Source organism: Monodelphis domestica, chromosome 5 (assembly GCF_027887165.1).
Source record: "Monodelphis domestica isolate mMonDom1 chromosome 5, mMonDom1.pri, whole genome shotgun sequence".
NCBI lineage: Eukaryota > Metazoa > Chordata > Mammalia > Didelphimorphia > Didelphidae > Monodelphis > Monodelphis domestica.
The window spans coordinates 214,975,166-214,981,165 of NC_077231.1; the positions used below are offsets into that span (position 1 = coordinate 214,975,166).

The 6,000-nt window shown below is 41.9% G+C and overlaps 1 protein-coding gene across 2 annotated transcripts in view; it reads right to left on the bottom strand.

Annotated features, from left to right (window-relative positions):
* SLC37A3 (solute carrier family 37 member 3) overlaps positions 1-2,709 on the bottom strand; it is an 85,532-nt gene extending 82,823 nt beyond the window's left edge. For both annotated transcript variants that reach the window (XR_473139.2, XM_001367948.4), the window contains exon 1: positions 2,563-2,709. The gene's annotated coding sequence lies outside the window, so the exon portion shown is untranslated. The remainder of the gene's footprint in view (positions 1-2,562) is intronic.
* Between the last annotated feature and the right edge of the window lie 3,291 nt (positions 2,710-6,000).

Consider the following 6,000-nt stretch of genomic DNA (forward strand, 5'->3'; position numbering starts at 1 on the left):
ATTTCTTCATCTGAAAACTGCTTGCTCATCATTTGTCATGAAACCTTTCTAAACTTTTCTAAACTGTCACAGAGTGTATGCACATGTAAACACACATGTGCAAACTAAAACCTTATAAATAAGAAACAAAAGTAGATCCTAAAAAGATACATAAGTATGTATACCTTTGGTTTCTAGTGAAATTAATTTTAAGCTTTAATTTTCTGTATTGTCTCTTCTCTAAAACAAATGTAAAATAAATCTAGGAAAGATTCATGTCCTAAAAGACCTAAGAGTCTCTCAGATTAATTTAAATATGTGAGGATGTTGGTATGGTAGGATAGCAAGTCCTACAAGAAGTCCAAGATCAGGTTTAGGATCATATTTCAGAATTTAAAGGGAATTTAGAGGTCTAAGTCAACCTAAGTCCAGTGTGAACTCAGGTCTTGATTCTAGCTCTGGTTCCTGTTTTCTCTTCAGAATTTAAGGACTTAAAATGAGTCAAAAGACATTCAAATCCTAGCTCTAGTTGATCATTTAAGAGACAACTAATCTTAGACAACTAAGATCAAGTCTTCTGATCAGAGTAAGCATAGGTTTTATCTGTAAAATAAGGAAAAATAATTCTTAAATTACCTATCTTGTGTTCTCTTAGGTGTAAAGCTGAAAAGGACCTCAGAAGCTATCTATTTTATAAGGAGATAAATCAGAGGCCGGTCTTTAAGTGACTTGTGTCTTTAAGAACACGAGGGAGGGGGCAGCTGGGTAATTCAGTGGATTGAGAGCCAGGCCGAGAGATAAGAGGGTCCTGAGTTCAAATCTCACCTCAGACACTTCCCAGCTGTGTGACCCTAGGCAAAGTCACTTGACCCCATTGCCTAACCCTTACCACTCTTCTGCCTTAGAATCAATACACAGTATTAATTCCAAGACATAAGGTAAGAGTTTTAAAAAAAAAATTTTAAGGGGCAGCTAGGTAGCAGACTGGATAGCTCTGGATAGGAGGACCTGGGTTCAAATCAGATTTCAGATACTTTCTAGTTGTGAACACTGGGCAAGTCACTTAACACTAATTGACTAGCCCTAGCTGCTATTCTGCCTTAGAGTCAATACAATTCTAAAACAGAAAGTAGTTATGTTTTTTGTTTTTAAATTCAAATCACGTAGAAAAGACCAATATCCCTTCTAAACTCCCAAATAGTCTGAGAAGCAGAGCTAAGATTCCAAGACTACTTTTCCACTGTACTACATGCTTCTTAATGACCTCACAGGGTTGTGTGGGAAATACTTTATAATCTAAAGGTATTGCAAAGAGCTGAGATATTATATTATACTATACCATATTATATTATACCATATTATACCAAAGATATTATCCATCTTAATCCTCCCAACAACACTAGGAAATAGGTGCTATTATTATCTCCACTTTACAAATGAGGAAAGTAAAACTGAGGTTAAGTCATTTGCTTAAGGTCACAAAACTAGTGAAGTGACTGCCCCATCTTTTTTATTTGTTAACCTTTACCTTTGCTCTCGGAATTAATATCAACTCAGAGGCAGAAGAGGTAGGCATTTGGGGTTAAGTGACTTATCTAGGGTCAAACAGCCAAAAAGTGTCTGGCCAGATCTGAACATAGGTCCTCCCGACTCCAGGTCTGGTGAAGCAGTTTTTACTTTGATTCCAAATGAAATTCACAACCGAGCTATTACGTCAGCATACGTTTTTGTCATCATCATTGTAATTTTATCTCATGGCCTGGAAACCTTCCCATCCAGCCAGAAAACCCTCGAAAATCTTTCTCCTTTCTTATTGTTAAATCAGAGACACAGAAACAAATCTAGAGGGATTCAGGGTGGAGTTGGAGAGAAGGGGGAAACTCCTCTTTTCCTCCCACTCAATTCAATGTTTTGGATTAACACAGCTTCGGGCTGGGGAGGTGTGACGCCAGGGGAATAGCCGCGGTTTCACTCAACTCACAGCCCCAGCCGCCCCTCCTTTCTCGCCCAGATCCTGCCCGCCGCCCACCCCGCCAGCCCTCGCGTTCCTCCAGCGTCTTTTTCAGCCCCACTCTGCCCATCCTCCGACCCACCCCGACTCTGCCAGCCTCCTCATCTGGCCAGACCCCCAAGCCCTCACCCAGCCGGCTCCTCACGACTCTCAACCATACCAGTGCTCCGCGCCACTCCCCGGCTCAGCACCCCATCCTTGCTGAAATCGTTTCTTTCTCCTTCGCATCCTCATCTTACCAGCCCTCGGGCCCACCTCGAGTCTGCCAGCCCCCGGCGCCCACCTCCTATCCCTCCAGGCCCCGTGTCCCCGGCTCGGTCCCGCCAGCAGTCCCTGAGGGCAGGACTCAGCCCCAGAATGGAGCCGTCCCGCAGCAAAAAGCTGCTCGTGAACCCAGAGGGTGGGCTCGAGCTCACGGCCCGAGGCCGCCAGACCCGAAGCTACTCTCAGGGCATCCCCTTGTTTCCGAGGCTCAGCCAGGCGGCATCCCTCCCTCCCCAGCACTAGCCTGGCCGAGCTCCCCATCCCCTACCCCCGCTCCCAGTTATAGCCACCCCCCAGGGTCCTCTTACCCAAGACTCATAGTTAACAGCTGCTGCCCCAGCAGCAGAGGCCGCCGCCGCCCCCGCATTGCTCCAGCTCCGCGTTCCGCCACCTCACCTCAGCCACCAATAGTCAGCTCAGGGTTTCCGGGCGGTCACGTGACCGACGGGCCAGGCCTAGCCGAAGCGAGGAGGCCCTGGCTCTCGGCCTGTGTTCCCGTGGTGCATTCTGGGAGTTGTAGTCCCGTCTTTGTCTCGTCTCACCTGCATCTCAAGGACACATGGATTTTTTTTCTTTTCAAAAAATGTTTTCAATAAACAGATTTTTTTTCTCCCACTCAAACCCACCTCAATCTAAAAGAAAAACAGAACCCAAGTAACAAGTTATACATAGTGAAGTCAAGACAAATCCTCACATCTGCACTCAAAGTTGTCTCATTTTTTCAAGCTAGCATTTATTAGTGCATTATGGTTCCCACAGTTCTTTACAAATATGATCTCATTTGATCCTCACCAAAAACCTGGTAAGTAGATTCTACAGTTATTCCTTATTTGAAAAAATGAGGAAACTGAGGTAGAGGTTAATGACTTAGCCAGAGAAACAGAGCTTTTAAATACCTGAGGCTAGATTTAAACTTATATTGTCTAGACTCCAGGACAAATAATGACATTTATTATTTTTTTTAATCCTCACATTGTCCCTGTCCAAAAACGTATGTGACATTCTAATCTGGGAGTCCATCACCTTTCAGGAAGTACATGGCACACTTAACCATCAGTTCTTCAGAAGAGTGGTTGGCTGTTGGGTTGGTCTGTGTTCCTAACTCTTTCAAAGTTGCTTCTACTTTATTGTTGTATAAGTTTCTCTAGTTCAGTGGTCAAAGTTCCTATATGTCTTTCCAGGTTTCTCTGAAACTATCAAGTAATATTCCATTATATTCACATGCTATAATTTGTGCTCCCAGGTAATGAGGACTCAATTTTCAGTTCTTTTTTGAGACTACAAAAAGAAATGTTATAAATATTTGTATAAATAGGCTCTTTGACCTCTTTAGGATATAGATCTAGTAGAGGTATTGCTGCTTCAAAGGGTATGAAAAATTTAGTGACTTTGGAGGCATGGCTTATAATATTTCTAGAACTAAAAGCCAGCTTTATAGATAAGAAAATGAAGGTCTGAAGGAGAGAAGTGACTTGCCCAAAGTCATAGGGGTAGAGTATGTGTCTTCCAAGAAGTCCTTGCTCATTTCTAAAAATAGAAGATTGCAATCTTATTTTCCTTCTGTTGTGGTACAGAGGTGAACCCCTGGGGTTCAGGAAAGATACCTTTAGCAAGAATGCAAGACTCCAAAACTTAGCTTAAAAATAAAAAGAGAAATTTATTAATTTAGAAAGTAATGTTGAGAATGACCAGGAGGATAGCAAGGTGGAAGAGCATGATGGGGAGCTACTCCTTGGGAGGACAAAATGGGCAGAAAAGCTGAACCCCAGATGACATCAGTTCTGGGGATTTTATACTCTTTACAACAGTAGAGATATGATTCTAGTCTGGTAAATACTCAGGCATTCGGTAGGGAGTTTGGTCATCTGATCAGGTTGGCCTAGAGACATAGGGGGTGACCCTCATAGGTTAGGGGATAGATAGATGTCTGAGATACAACTTGATGATATCAAGGAGGTATATCTCTGTCCATCTAAAGGACAATCCAGGGGGCATCTGGATGGCTCAGTGGATTGAGAACCAGGCCTAGAGATGGGAGGTCCAGCATTCAAATCTAGCCTCAGAAATTTCCCAGCTGTGTGACCCTGGGCAAGTCACTTAGCCCCCATTGCCTGGCCCTTTCCACTCTTCTGCCTTGGGACCAATACACAGTATTAACTCCAAGAGGGAAGGTAAGGGTTTAAAAATAAATAAATAAAGGACTATCCAAGGAGGATAATCCTTTCAGGGTCTAATAGATGTTATCAGATGTTTTGGGTTAGGAGTCACAAGGATAGAAGGAATGGAAGGAATTTCCCTGCTTACAGTTTGCCTGAAGCACTTCTATAGTTTTGGGGATACAATGCCCATGCCACTTCCAACTATAAATCCTAAAATTCTATTTCAAGTAGCAAATTAGTGCCTGGCAGAAACAAGCCAACAAATCAAGGTGGTACTTTTGGCATGGATTCAACAAAGAGTATGGGTGTTGGGATACAGTTGTAAGAGAGTTATCTTCGAAAGAACGGAGACCTCTAAAGAACAAACCATTTTTCTACTGTAAAATGGAAAAAAAAATACCACCTGGGAAGATGCAGCAAAGTGCTGCAAAACTGATTACTATTCACAGCCAGGAGATAAATGTGTCCCTATGGTAACACTGCTTTGCTGAGCTAGTCTGGAAGGATTTTTGATTCATGAATAATTAAATAGAAACAAAGCTTTCTCTTTCCTCCCCCACCTCTTTCTTGTCCTTATTTTTTAAAAAAATTAGTCTACAAATTGTACGTAAAAGAATTTGCCTCATATACAATCTTCTTTTCATGCCTGCCAAGTTGATCGTTTTTTTTAAATTAATGTGTTTTTTTTTCATTATTTACTGTACCATCCTCTCATAGAGCAAGTGGCTTTGTTGTAGTTATCCTCCTCTCCTTGAGACCTTCCACCCCCCACCCCCCCCATTTAAGGATTACCACCACCTCTTAAGGTCCATTGATCTATAAGTCTCCTTATTAAAAAAAAAAAATTAAGTACCACACAATGGCAGAAAGACTTGTTCCCCAAAGCACTACATTGTAATGTAAATTGTTCTCCAGAAAAAGGGACTCCCTCCTTTTCCAAGGTCATAGTTTTAATAATAGCTCACATTTATGTAGCAGATCCTTATTAAGCCCAGTAAGGGAAATGAGGATCAGACAGTTAAGAGACTTGCCCAAAATTATATAATCAATTAAGTTCTGGGGTTTGATTCCAACTTCTGACTGCACTGTCCGGTAGGGCAAACACAAAATGAAAAGAGGGTCCAACTAAGGTCCTGTTCAGGTCTAACAATCTATGATACTATGATTCTGATGCGATGGTGGCCAAATTTAAATCAGCCTAATCTCTTCCTCCACTGGTTTCCTAGAACTCTTTCATAAATTGTTTTCTAAAAGACAAATTCTGTGTCAGATGGACTAGTGGTAGTTTGCTATGTGAAGGAATCCCCATGGGAATCCTTGTACAAAATCAGGAATCAGCCCCAGAAGAGGTCTATTTTTTGAGTCTGGATTTTCTTTTTCTTTCTTTCCTTTTTTTTTTTGCACAAGCCTGAGATTTCATCAGCTTGGAGAACTCTTTGATGTGGAAACTTCCTGCACAATGTAAATCAGTTAAAAAAAAATAAATCTTGTCTTAGAGAAACCCGAGGTACTGAGATATTGTGATTTATCCGTGTAAACAGGACTCTTACATATATCAGAGGCTGACCTTAAAACCAGGTGTTGCTA